A 13,875-nucleotide genomic window follows, 5' to 3' on the forward strand; every position below is an offset into this window, starting at 1 on the left:
TGGAGTTAATTGTAATGATTATCATAACATTAGCAGGCACAGCTACCTACACATAAATAAATATTGTATTCTGACATTTTACATATATTTCTTCCTTTCCTTCTCACAAGTTTCTTGTGAAAATGGTAGGTATCATTGTTCCCATTTTTTATAGGAAACCTGATGTTTAGAAAATACTGAAGTCACACAGTTAGCAAATGCAAAGCCAGATGAAATCTGACTGGCTTCCACATCCTATACTTCTCATGAGATTAGAAAGTCAACAAAAATGTAAAGTACGAGGGCCTCATATATGAGGGACATAAGAGATATGAGTGTTCATAGAGCAAAATACAAGGAATCCAGTCCACTAGATTACCTACAACACACTTCTGCTTGACTATGGGAATGCAATGATTATAGTATTCATGTGGTATATTTATCTAATTTATATTTTGCACAGATAAATGTTAAATTTTGTGTATGTGTTTTGAACATTCACCAACTACTGGTGCCATATTAGAGAAGGCAACCCAGAAGCATGCTTACTTGCTTATACTGTAAAGATTTATACTTTATGATTTCTTTATTTGCAAGTAGATAATTGAGAGACTCTCAGTGTTAAATTGTTTGCACTCTGTTAAGTGACTTGATGCTGATGGGCCCCAGATGTCCTGAAAATGTTCCCATACCCTTGATGGCTCCCTCCATACACTCATTATTGCTTTAGCATGGCTGAACATATTTACAAATTCTAGGTCACCATCTGCAAAGATGTTATGTTGTGTCTATTTCCAATAAAAAGTGTACTTACTCTTATATATAATGAATAATATGATGCCCTTTGAAAAATATGATAATATTTGAGTATAATGAGTATCTTTGTGGTTAGGAGTCCCAGCATAGGTGTTAGACAGATCTGCTGGCACTCCTAGCTTTACTGCTACTAGTTGTGTGACTTTAAGCAAATCACGTTTTTTTCTGAGCCTGTTTTCTCATTTGAAAAATAGAAAGAATAATGCCTCTCTAGGTTGTTATTAAAATTAGGTAGGAATTATGTCAAGGGGCCAGTGCTGAGCACATAGTAAGTGAGTAATAAATGATTGGTTTTATTAGGCAACTAGCATAGTAATTTTGTAAATGTTGAACAAATGCATTTTAATTTCTCTGCAAACCATGTTTTCCTTAAACTACTTACCTCTGAGGTCAATCCATTTTCCCCAAGAAAAGAAATGAATGTGAAAGTCAGGAATTATGTAGAAGTGATTTTTAACTAAATTTTTTTTAGCTCCCACTTAACATAACATGCTTAGCTGTCCAGACTGCCGAATTTAACATAAAAAAGATTCAAATATGAAGAAAAAGTAAGAGAAAGTCTACTCATTTGGAGTCTGGGAGATGGTGGGGAGAGGAGGTGGTGGGAGTGGGGGCAAGAGGGGGTATGTTTACCCCCAACAGGGACCCTCTGAGAAGGCCTAGCCAACCAGGTGTGCAGGCTCTCATAAAGAAACCTGGTGCAGAGCCATCAGGCTGAGGAAGAACTTCCAGCTTAGCTTTTTTGAGCTGCCCTGGACTCTGGTGTAGATGGGAAGCAGAGGTTACCTCTGCCTCCTCTGAGTGGAAAGCCAGTGAGCACAGCGGGTGACCCTGAAGCGGAGGCTGGGGTTTCTGTACCTGGTGAGAGGGCTGAATGGAAGATGAGATAAAAAAGATTCAGGTGGTCCAAGAGCTGCAGAGGAGCTGAGACAAGAGGTTCCACAGCATCAGAAATGACAGACTTCTGTCACTAGTACCCATAGGATAATCAACAACTAGGTAGACAAGGGGAATTATATCTGAAACCCGAAGAGCCAGGGATACTGTTTCTGAAGTCTGCTGCTCTCCCTTGGCCCTGTGGTGCCTTAGCCTCACATTCTCTCCTTGATCCCTAGATGTCATCTGGAAGAGGAGCTAGGAGAAAGGCAGAGGAAACAGAACTATGAGGAGCAAAGTTAGTCTTTGTCTTTGCTCCTCCTTTAGACTGAGCATGATCTAAAGGAACAGCTTAATTGTCTAGATCAGACTAAGTTTTAAAACAGATATGACCAAAGGTTGTTTCTCCCCTTCAATATCCGGTGTGTCAGGGCTCAGAAAGAAGGTCATATTAGTTAGACTACCCTTCCAGGTGGTAGTACAAGTAAATATGAGGCTTCATTCCATCATTATCACCATCATTATTGTTATTAGTGTTCTAATTAGGGTTATTAACACCCCCAATACCATTAACCAGACCACTTCCAAGTACACTATTCCAAGACGTAGTGACTGGTTTGCACTGAGAACCCTCTCACTCACTCTTTACTCTTCATATTTAGGATTTGGCCTTTCCTTGCCTTTGGCAATAGAATAGTTTTTAATCTCTACAATCTCAACAAAGCTTTCTAGTACAAAATGGATCAAAGCCACATACTTAGTCTCCTTAGCACTAGGTACTGACCAACATAGCCAACTGTAACTGTAGAGAGTGCAAATTCCTAATCCATCCATATGGACTTTCAAATATCATTATTAATGTTTCTGACTTCTAACCTCTAACGGGGTATTGAAAGTTCCTGTCCTTGCTGTGCATTTTTCTAGATGGTCTGTGTAAGTGAACAGTATCTAGACAAACAATCATAAAAGGGCTTCCATGCATGGGCAATAAATTTTGAGCATAACATGAGAAACCCGATTCATAGCTCTCACCCTGTGTGGGGACACAGATACATATAGAAAGTCAGAGAGCCACCAATCCACATGGAAAATCCATCTATGAGGATTCTTCGCTAAAGGACGTGGGCATAGTGAAAAGCCTGGGTTTTCAAATGCCAGCTGGGCTGCTACCAGTCTGATTGGGCCATTTGCCCAGTGCCCTCAGTGCTTCCTTCGTTCGAGTTTTGCAGGTGTGTCAGTGAAGTAAACTGAGTTTGACATCAGGAATCTTATAGATACAGGCTTACTTAATGCCTCAAGTGTTGGGAGATCATTTGACCAGTAAGATACTTCAGCCTTTCAATTTTGTATTAGTTCTATGGAGCACTCTACTTAGTCAAGGAAGCTGGTAAAACACACATACCGACTTCAGATCACTTCCACATATTAACATAATAATGCAATATAGTAACATATAATAAAATGTATAGTGCATAATATATGCTATAACATATATACTATAAAGTAGATAATATTATTATATATAATATAATATATTAATAATAATGCCTACTTTAAGACACAGAGCTCTGTTCTTGGGATACACAGGTAAATAAAGCAGAGCCCTGGTCTTGAAAATCTTATTGGAGAACAAGTTATACCCAGTGAAGCTGGAACCAAGGCAGACCCGTCATGTGAGAACTGAAGCCATGAAGGACCTGCTGCCAGGCGGCGTGGCAGCTGGCGAAGAAATGTCCTTGTACTCACAGCTGAGCTTCTGTTCTTCTGCTGAACATAAACAGTTTTACAGAATAACAGAATCAGATCTTTCCATGAGTGATAAATCAAGACAAACACAAGAAAACTGCACAAGCATGTGTCTACAGAAGCAAAAAAATACTGTCTCCACCACAAAAATAGACCAGATATCCTCCTATCCTTTCTAATATGAATGTGCACTACTTCATTACCAATCAGAACTTTGGCTTCGCTCCATTCGTCTCACCTTCTAAATGAGAAATAATCATAGAATTACCTCTGCTTTCTCTTGGCATCCAATGCAAAATAAAGCGCCACTTCTTTTAAACCTACCTCAAATGACCTAACCCTAGACAAATCCTAAAACAAGTCATTTCTAACACCCTTTTACTGAGATGCCCCATGAATTAATAATGCAACAAGTCAGTAGACCCTACAGAGGGGAAACAGAGGTGTGTTCCTGGTGGTCTCTGCTTAAAGGAAAATAATACCACTTTGCCTCTTTCTTTTTTTTTGAAATTTATATCATCATGGACTCTCAGATATATAAATGTAGTGTGAACTCAACTGTGTGTAAAAAATTTACAATAACCTTGATATATTATGCATCCTTTAATAAACACTTATATACCCAATAAGGGATACCCTTCATTTATTATTATACAAATAACCATAATTATAAATAAATTATTACTTATATTGAGCCAAAATCTACCATTCATTAAACCTATCAAGGTTCTGCTCTCTTAACTCCTGCATAATGAAATGAATCTCTTTTCTATGTGACATAGATTCAAATATTTTAAGACCACTATTGGGATTCCTCATGTTTTCTCATTTTTGGACTCAATATCATCAGTATATCGACTTTTGTTCTTTTGATGATTTATCATTTCTATGGATTACACACTCTATACAATCTCAATCATTCTATAAATGTACCCTTGTTTGTCATTGTCTCTCTTATAGAGTGGAAGCCATAACTGAGAACAGTATTTCAAACAAGGACTAATCATTGTATAGCCTCTACCTTGGTTTGGATATGTACTTTCATTTATTGCTTCAACCTCAAAGCACATTACATAATCCAGCAGCTTTACCACATTGTTGAATCCAGTAGATGGATAAAATAAATTCTGGAGCCAGACTATTTATCTTCTCATACGGGCTCTATGGTTTATCAGCTCTGTGACACTGGGCAGTTATTTAAAATTTCTAGGCCTCAGTTTTTCCATCTGCTGGCTTCCCAAACTCCCTCTGTTTCTGGAGCCCTCATTTACTTCCCACATCTCACCTCGAATTTTGTCCCTGTTTCTTTTGTCCCTTGTCCCAAGGGAGCCCAGCTGCAGCAGTTTTTATATCTAACCTTCCCTGAAACCAGCGCTGTGGTTCACAGAACTGGCTGCAGCTTCCCTCTAAGCCTGACTCCCCTGGAGAGACTGGGGGACATTTTAAGCAAGCCTAGATTTGCATAGCCAAGGGGGAAGCCAGCAGTGGACCAAGCAGTCACCACTGGCCGCCCGGCATCTTCCTCTGCAGGACTGGGGGCTGCATCTGTCACTTAAAGTAGTGGGAGAGGTGTGAAATAAATAATTTTAATACTGAAAATACAATAATATATACCCCCATTAGTAATTGGGGATAAAAATGATAACTACATCATAGGGTGGTTGTGATAAGTACAAGTAAAACAGCTGCAAAAGTATTTTTCACAAAGTAAGTGTTATGTAAGGATTTTTCTCTTTTGGTTTATTGCTGTTTTTGAAACACATGTTTATAGCTCTAGTTTTGTCTGTCCTGGGTTTGTTTGTGCTTTTAAATCCTATGCATTTAAGTTTATAATTGTCCCTAAAGATTTTTTTAGGTTCTGCTCATATGTCTGTCCCTTTGAAGAATTCTTAACTTGGAACCTCTAACCTACTTTATACAATATCCATCTCACTTTTATGTCATCCCAAAATGAGATAAGTTCTTCACTGAAGACAATGAACATACACTTTAATAGGAAAGATTTCAGGGCAGAAGGCTCCAACATGTCCTTAGGTGTCTCCCTACAGATTAATGGAATTATTACCAATACCCTTAGCAAAAGGTCATCATAGAAATCATGAATATACAGATACTACAATAACGCAACCCACATTTCTTCATTTTTTTCAGGTATTAGAAATTCTGTTAAATGAGTTTCTGAAATCTTGACATAGTCTTTAACATAATTCTGAACCAATATCTAAGAATACTATTAAAAATGTGTTCATCTGGCATAACTTCATCACAAATTTTCATGCTGTCACTTTTTAAATCTTCATAGATATACCACTTTACCATTTTGTAATATTTTCTGTCACAACATCAAGTCTACTGGCTCCTCAGTGTCACTAACTTTATTCTGTTTGTGAAAATCAGGACAATATATGCTAATCTTTCCCATAGGTATTATCTGCCATAGCTTTTCATACATCACCAACATTGCTTTATCAATTTCATCTGAACTCAATAAAAAATTGGTAAACTCTTCGTTGAACTCTATGAACAAATGTTTGAACAGGAAAAGTTTGAGAACGGATCCCTTTGACATCACCAGACCGCAGGTCCTTTGGGGATGGCCTTTCGTATCTAAATTTAATCAACCAAGCATTCCAATTCGCTGGGTTCCAGGTCAGTGACTTTCAAACTTTTTGGCACTGATTCCACTAATATGCTTTACACTGCTCTCTCTTCCATTATCTTTTACACACACACACACACACACACACACACACACACACAGAGCATGCTTAATTTTACTATACGATACTTCCTATCCTGTTGTAAAAAAAGTGTACCCTACATCCACTAAAAAGCCACAATCCATGGTTAAAAAAACACTGCTCCTAACATTGCATCTTTTTCTGACCAAAACTAATATAAGACTAACTATCCCTATAAAACTGGCTGGAATTTTTCCTCATCAAAATTGGCTGAACTGTGCCACAGTAACAACTCCAAAATCTCACTGGCTTAAAACTACAATGGTTTATTTCTCAGTCTTCATGCGTGGCAGGCTTCTGTCATCCTCATAAAAGGGCCTAAGCTGAGGGAGGTTCCCTTTCTGTGTTACCATTATTGCCAAGTAGGAAAAAGAAATACCTCAAGTTATCAACCAGTTCTATAATTTCCCACTTGGAATCGACGCTGTGAGTCAGTCATGTCCACACTCATCTTATTTGCCAAAGCAAATAACATGGATACCTGCAGGTCAAAGAGATTGGAAATATTTTAACTTACCAATTATTTTAACTAAACAGAGGTGAAACAAAAATTGTGAACAGTCTTAATGACTACTGCAATCCTTGTGATTAAAACTGAGTACAAATTCTCAATTCAATATACATCTCCCATCCGGTCAAGACATCAAGCTTACAGGCCAGGATGCCTCGGGGTGGCTCATTGCTCTCTGTGGTCTCTGACTCTGTCTCCTGTGTTTTGCCTTCTCCATTATCTCTCCTGGTCACCTCTGAAATAAAGATTATGTCTTAATGGTTGAAAAGTCGGAGGACATCATTTGTCAAATTCTCTTTTAATATAGGCTGTCTTTTTGATAGTATGAATTTCTCAAAAAATTTGCTCCTTACCTACTTATTACAGTCAAATGTATATGCAAAATCATCACATCCATGGCTTTTATAACATAATTTTCATTGTTTCTGTATATTTTTTGTTTTCTCTATGTCTACCCATCATGTTTCACTCTCTTTAAACACACTGTAAATTTTAATCTCTTTCCTCTAGTCAGTGTTTTTTCAGCAAAAGGAATTAACTGGTTGCCAATATTATAATTGGTCTTTGCTCTGAGATTAACTTAATTTATGGATTTTAATAATGGGAGTGAGAAACATATCTTTGAATTGGTCCTCCTCACAAGGCTTAGTTTTAATAGGCCTTCATTGCCAGAAAGCATCCTCAGTGTCACCTGTTACCTTTCAAACCTTTCGAATATGGTGAATTCTGCACTCTCAAACACCCCTTTCATCCCTGCCTATAACCCAGACAATGCTTGGTTGCGTGCGCTTAGCTTGTTTCGGTAATGCCTTGTCAAACGCAACCATGACTAACACATGCTGACATTCTCTTTCCCAGTTTCTTCTCCTAGAACACCAAGTTCACTAGGTACTTGTTAGCCTTCCAAATTATTGCAAGCAACAGGTTTAACAAATATTTCATGACTTATTGCAGGCAACAAGTTCAGCAAATATTTTGTGACTTCATAACATAGATCACCTTCTTTCCAGTCTGCAATAATAGTTGCTTTACTGATGGTCAACAGAACAGTGAGCAAATGCTGTGTATTTGAGTGCCATTTATGCTTATGTTGTGGCAAAACTCTAAGGCTGGTAACCAATTTCCTAATCATTCAGTAAAGGCCATGTTAGGCCATAATGGCTTAAAACTACAATGGTTTATTTTTCACTCACCCTATGTGTCCTCACAGATCAGCTGGGACTCTGCTCCAGTTGCCCTCTTTGAAGTAGCAGGCAAAAGGGAATCCATCCCCATGATTCACAATTGCTAAGGTAGGAAAGAGGGGACATGAATATTGTGTACTGGCTTTTAAAACTTTGGCCTAGAAAGTCATGTGACAGCATCTAATTTCAAAGGAGGTAGGGAAATGAAATCATAGTATGTGCCCAAAAGGAGAGCATATAAAATATTTATGACTATCACTTTATATGTCTGTTTCTGAACATACATGTGTGTATTGTGCTGAACACTGCCTAGGTCATCACATTTAGTTCTCAAAATAATTGCGTAAATTGGAAACCATTATCCATTTTTTTATTATGTGGAAAGTGAGACTTGGCAAAAGGGAAAGACACATACTAGTAAGTGGCAGAGTCAAATATTGAAAGTGGGTTTGTTTATCTCTAATGTTGGTGCTCTTCGTCACTTAGAGTGGAAAAAAAAGCAAGTTAAATTAGGATCACCAGATCTTGGCTCTCCTCTCTGGAAGTAGTTACTGCTTCACTCCTCAGGTATGAGATGCTCATAAGTGATTCTCTTCATCCTTTTCCAAATATCTTCCCAAATGGTATTGCTCACCATCCCCTCTCCCAATATAATATTAATGAGATTAGGCTAAAGTACTATAACTAATAGGTCCTGAAATATTTCTCACAATAATAGAATTGCATTTCTCATTCACATAATAGTACAGGTTTTTGTTCCTGCTTATCAAATGACTGTTCTCTAAACATTGACTTAGGCATCAAACTTCTATATTTTTGCCCTAGAACACAGACTGTCATCTGTATTCTGTGGTAGAAGCCTCATCCAAAGCTAGTTACCTCAATTCTGCTGGCAAATATTAATCATATGGCCATATCCTGCTTTAAGAGAAGCTGGACAGTATCATCCTTAGCTGGGCAGCTGCATCTGATCTGTGACTCTATAACTAAAGAAGAGGATAATGGGTTTTTTAGACAGCAAACCCTAACACATGCACATGCATGTAAACACACACACAAACAAATACGCCCACACATATATTCATTCTGTCCCATCAAAATCTGTCCCCAGTGAAGGCCTGTTTTAATCATTTATCCTTCGATGTATATCACATTCACTGCGTCTTCTGAAAGATTTTCCAAGGTAAATTCTCATATTCCAATTTTAGAAATTTCTTGTAAAGCCTCTATTAAGTGGGACCTCATGGTCAAGAAATTTGGGAAATGCCAGTTTAAAGAAAGGAAAACAGGTGTCTTCCCCAGCAGATTTTTCACAGCCTTTAAATCTTCAAGAAATGAATATTATATATAGGTTTTCCCTCAAAATAATAGAGCACTACACTTTATTGAAGGACTGCTTTCTCATTTAGAGTTACTGTGGTGCCTGGGGCACCCTGTTTTGGAAACATGGGTTTAGAGGAATTTAAAATTCTAGCAAGCTTGAATAAATCAACATCTGGGTTGATCCCCAGCCTTAAAATGATAACATATAGGGAGAAACTTCTCCACCTCTATGTAAAACTAGTCTTCCATATACTTACGTCTGCTGTTTTGCAGTAGGTCACTCTGGAAAGAGGTGCCCCAGAGCCCTGACTTTCTGAACTGTGGAATACCTTCTGCTCTGACAGATGGGGGCCTGACAAGCTGTTGCTGCCATCAATACAATGCAAATGTGAATTCTCTTTACAACTTTTTAACAGTGTTCTTTTATAGCACCAGAGGCTTGGTCTTAGGCCTGTCAGGAGCCCTACCAAAGGAGTGGATGTCCTCATTTCTGTGAAGTCTCCACCCCATTCTGTGCTCTCTGTCTGGAGCCAGATAATAAAAATAATCCTAAAAACAAACAAAGGATTTTGTTTGCTGGCCAAATTTCAGATCAATAGAGCAGCTGGAAAGGAGCCAAGATTCAGAAGCTTGCCTGGTGCGGGAGGCTGCAGATCATTAAAGATGAGCAGAGCTCCAAAACACCAGCTCGACTGGCGAGACAGGCTGCGTGGAGGGGCCAGAGAGTGAACGTTCCAGGAAACCAGTACCACCCTCACCACGAATAGCGTGGGTAAGGCCCTTTGCAGTCAGCTGCCAGGGTGCGCTGGGGGCCAGCACTGAGAGGCCTGCTTGGCCCCTCTGGGAGACTGATAGTATGTTCCACAGTGCTTGGGAGCTGAGAGCTTGTCAGAAACAATCCATTTACACAGCAGCACTTAAACACAAAGACCTAGGGTTCTTTTCACACTTACCATGCCTGGAAAGAGTTGGCAAATAACAGTTTAATATCTTGAAGCAATTGTTAAAAATCATAGCTTATAGCCTATACTGGTGTTTAGCACATGTTATTATCAATTTGCTAGAAAATGGCAATCTCCAGGTGGGGATAAATTATTTCTTATTTGTCAAATCAATGTATGAATAAATGTATAAATGAATAAGTAAAATCTATTCTGAAGCCAAACTGTAATTATATAAAGGGATAGATTGAAAATCCATGCCTGTTAGGACTCAACCAGACTTATCTGGTTGGTACCCCTTACTTTAAGCAAACATTAAATTTCAAAATTAATTATTGACATACCAAAAAAAAATGTGGAAGCTGCTTACAAACAAGTTGTTTTCTTTACAAAGGGATTACTGCAAGATTATTACATTTTATATAAATTTTTAAATTTTTATACAAATTTATAAAATTTTTATATCAATTTTTAAACATTGAGATGTAATTACATAGAGAAAAACACACTTTTTAAGGGACCAATGTGATGAGGTTTGGCAAATGTATATAACCATGTAGCCAACACACAAATCAAGATACAGCAGGCCACCTGTATCTGTAGGGATACATCCAAGACTCCCAGTGGATGTCTGAAATTGCAGATAGTAACAAACCCTGCATATACTATGCTTTTTCCTGTACATAAATACCTATGATAGTTTAATTTATAAATTAGGCACAGTAAGAGATTAACCATAATAACTAATAATAAAATAGAACAATTATAACAGACTATAATAAAAGTTATGTGAATGTTGTCTCTCTCTCAATATAGCTTATCGTACTGTACTCACCCATCTTGTCATGTCGTGACATTTTAAAATGACTGCATGAGATGGAGTGACGTGAATGACATAGGCTTTGTACGTAGCATTAGGCAACTATGGACATACTGATAATACATCAAAAAGAGGATCATTTGCTTCCAGTCCATGGTTAATCATGGATAACTGAAACTGTGGAAAGCAAAATTATGGATAACGGGGAACTACTGTATAGGCCATTTCCATTTCCCCAGAAGGTTTCCTCATGCCCCTTTACAGTCTCGTCACTGCCACCCTACAACAGGCAATCACTGTTCTGTTTTCTATCCTTGCATATTAGTTTTGACTGTTGTGGCTTTCATGTACTGGAATCATACACTATGTAGTCTTTCATATTTGGTTTTGTTAGTTCTTTAGTTTTGTGACGTTCATTAATGTTACTGGATATTTTTAGTATTTCATTTTTTATTGTGTAGGATTCCACTGTGTGACTATTTATATTCATACAGTATTCCACTGTGCATGTATCTCCCATTAATGGACACTTGAATAATTTCCTGGTTTGGTTTATCATAAAGTTTTTAAAACATTCTTTTATTTATTTTTTATTAATAAAACTTAAGATCTAATTGACATATAATAATTATATTAATATTAGGTTTGCAACATCATAATATATGCCTATATTGCAACATGATTACACAGAAGTTTAATAAATATCCATTATCACACATAGTTACAAATATTTTTTTTCCTTGTGATGAGAATTTTTTTTAAATTCTTGTATAAATATTCTTGTGAACATGTTTTTATTTCTCTTAGATAAACACTTAGGCCTGGGATTCCTGCCTTAAAGGGAAGGTGTGTGTTTAACTTCAAAAGAAACTGCCAAATGGTTTTCCAAACACAAATCAAGACACAGCAGGCCACCTGTATCTGTAGGGACACATCCAAACTGGTTGGCTGTATGAGAGTTCATACTGATGCATAATCTCAACAATAATTCCAGTATTCAATTCTAACAGTTTAAGCAACTGTGAAGAGTGGCTCATTATGGTTTTAATATACATTTTTCTGACAACTAATGATGTTGAATACCTTTTTGGGTGCTTATTGGCCATTGATGCATCTTGTTTTGAGTGAAGAGGTTTTTTTGTTTTTTTTTTAATTAAGGTGTCATATACAATCTTATGAAAGTTTCATATGAGCAACGTTATGGTTACTACATTCACCCATATTATCAAGTCCCCCCCCAACATACCGCATTGCAGTCAGTCCATCAGCATAGTAAGATGCTATAGAGTCACTATTTGTCTTTCTTAGTAAAGAGCTTTTTATGAAACACATCTATAATAAATAGTCATTTTAATATTTCTAGGACATAGTAGGCATTCAGTAAATGTTCACTGAATTAAATAGGAAGCTGTTCTAGTATTTTCAAAACATGCTCTGATTTTAAAATTTTATTTCTATCAATATTTGTCAGTATATAAACATACTTATGAGTAATTTAATAGTAGGTATGCTCTCTGCCATTCATGCACCATCAAAATGGATTCATTCAGCATCTTGACTGGTCCAAGTAATATATGGTACGAATAAATCCACAGGTATAACTCACAGCAATGAAGGAGTCAATGCTAGATATTCAACACCGAATTGAGGAGAAAGAGAATGAACTTGACTATGAAAGATCTAAATCCAAGCCCAAGCTCTGCAATTTCTTAGCTGTGTGAATCACTTAACCTGCCTAAGTCCCAGTTAATCATCTGTATGACGGGCATGAAAATATCATCCCAGAGATCAACGATGAGAAATCAATTGCATTAATGTGAAGAAGCATAATCCTGGGCTTACTTAGAAGAAAGGGTGTCCTGAGACACACAGTATATAGAGAATGCTCGTGCTCATCTGACTATATGTTCCTGGTAAGCGCAAAGACTGAGGGACTCCAGAATTACTTGGAGTGCCTCACATGCTTCACATGTGTCATACTTTTAAAACAGATAATTAAGAGCATTTATTACCAATGATAATATTGTACTAGTTCTTCAGGTACAGGTATTTTTTGGGTGAATAATTAAAAACAAACATTTCTAAAACTAACAAAGCCTATAGGAAACATGCAGCGACTGGTACACAAAACCTATTTATGATGAAGCCCATTCAAACAAACATAAATAATACAAAAGTACAGTAGTTGTTTACTAGTACAATTATAGTTACTGACTCAAATCTAGTTTTTACATGAATAGTTACACCCTCACGAATCAACATTTAAAAGCCAAAAAAGTATATATTGTTATGAAAGTGAAACAAACTTACTTTACAAGCTGAAAGATACTGATCTTAATTAATTTCCACAAAGTTATTGTTGTAGAGCATAAATACACATTTCAGCATCCATCTTAAAATAAAGCCCCTTCTTATAACTCCTGTCCAAAGATTTTTCCTATACTTACATAACAAAGTAAGAAATAATAATGAGAAGATAAAGTGTTTATGATTTATTTACTGAAGGCAAATTTATATTAATCACAACTTTGATTTAACATTTTGATCATTTTAGTATTACCACAAATGTTTTTCTTCAGATTATGAACATTCTTCTTTTAATAAATGCATTAAGAAGCAGTTCTGAGCTACATATTGCTTTTGTTTGTTGGGAGAGGGTAAGATTTGTTTTCAGATATTTTTGTTTACATAAATAACAAAAAGCATAGCAAAAGTGATTTAATTATATTATAACCACATAAAAATTTAAATATTTATATATACAGATATATATAGTTAAAATTTACTGTATTATAAATTATATTTCTTGAACATTTATGTCTGTCAATTTTTCTATTTGTTTTCATGTTTTTCCTACTCCAAAGATAATCTTCTAGCAAGACCTTAGCCATGAACCTGAATGCAAACAGAACAAAACAAAATTTGGTGTGTGTGTGTG

The 13,875-nt window shown here is 36.7% G+C and overlaps 1 long non-coding RNA gene across 1 annotated transcript in view; it reads left to right on the forward strand.

Annotated features, from left to right (window-relative positions):
* LOC118911606 (uncharacterized) overlaps positions 1 to 7,959 on the forward strand; it is a 164,166-nt gene extending 156,207 nt beyond the window's left edge. Inside the window, exon 3 of the long non-coding RNA XR_005024508.2 lies at positions 7,880 to 7,959. This is a non-coding gene — a long non-coding RNA (uncharacterized LOC118911606). The remainder of the gene's footprint in view (positions 1 to 7,879) is intronic.
* The last annotated feature ends 5,916 nt before the right edge of the window (positions 7,960 to 13,875 follow it).

This window comes from Manis pentadactyla, chromosome 4, assembly GCF_030020395.1.
Source record: "Manis pentadactyla isolate mManPen7 chromosome 4, mManPen7.hap1, whole genome shotgun sequence".
In the NCBI taxonomy this organism is placed as follows: domain Eukaryota; kingdom Metazoa; phylum Chordata; class Mammalia; order Pholidota; family Manidae; genus Manis; species Manis pentadactyla.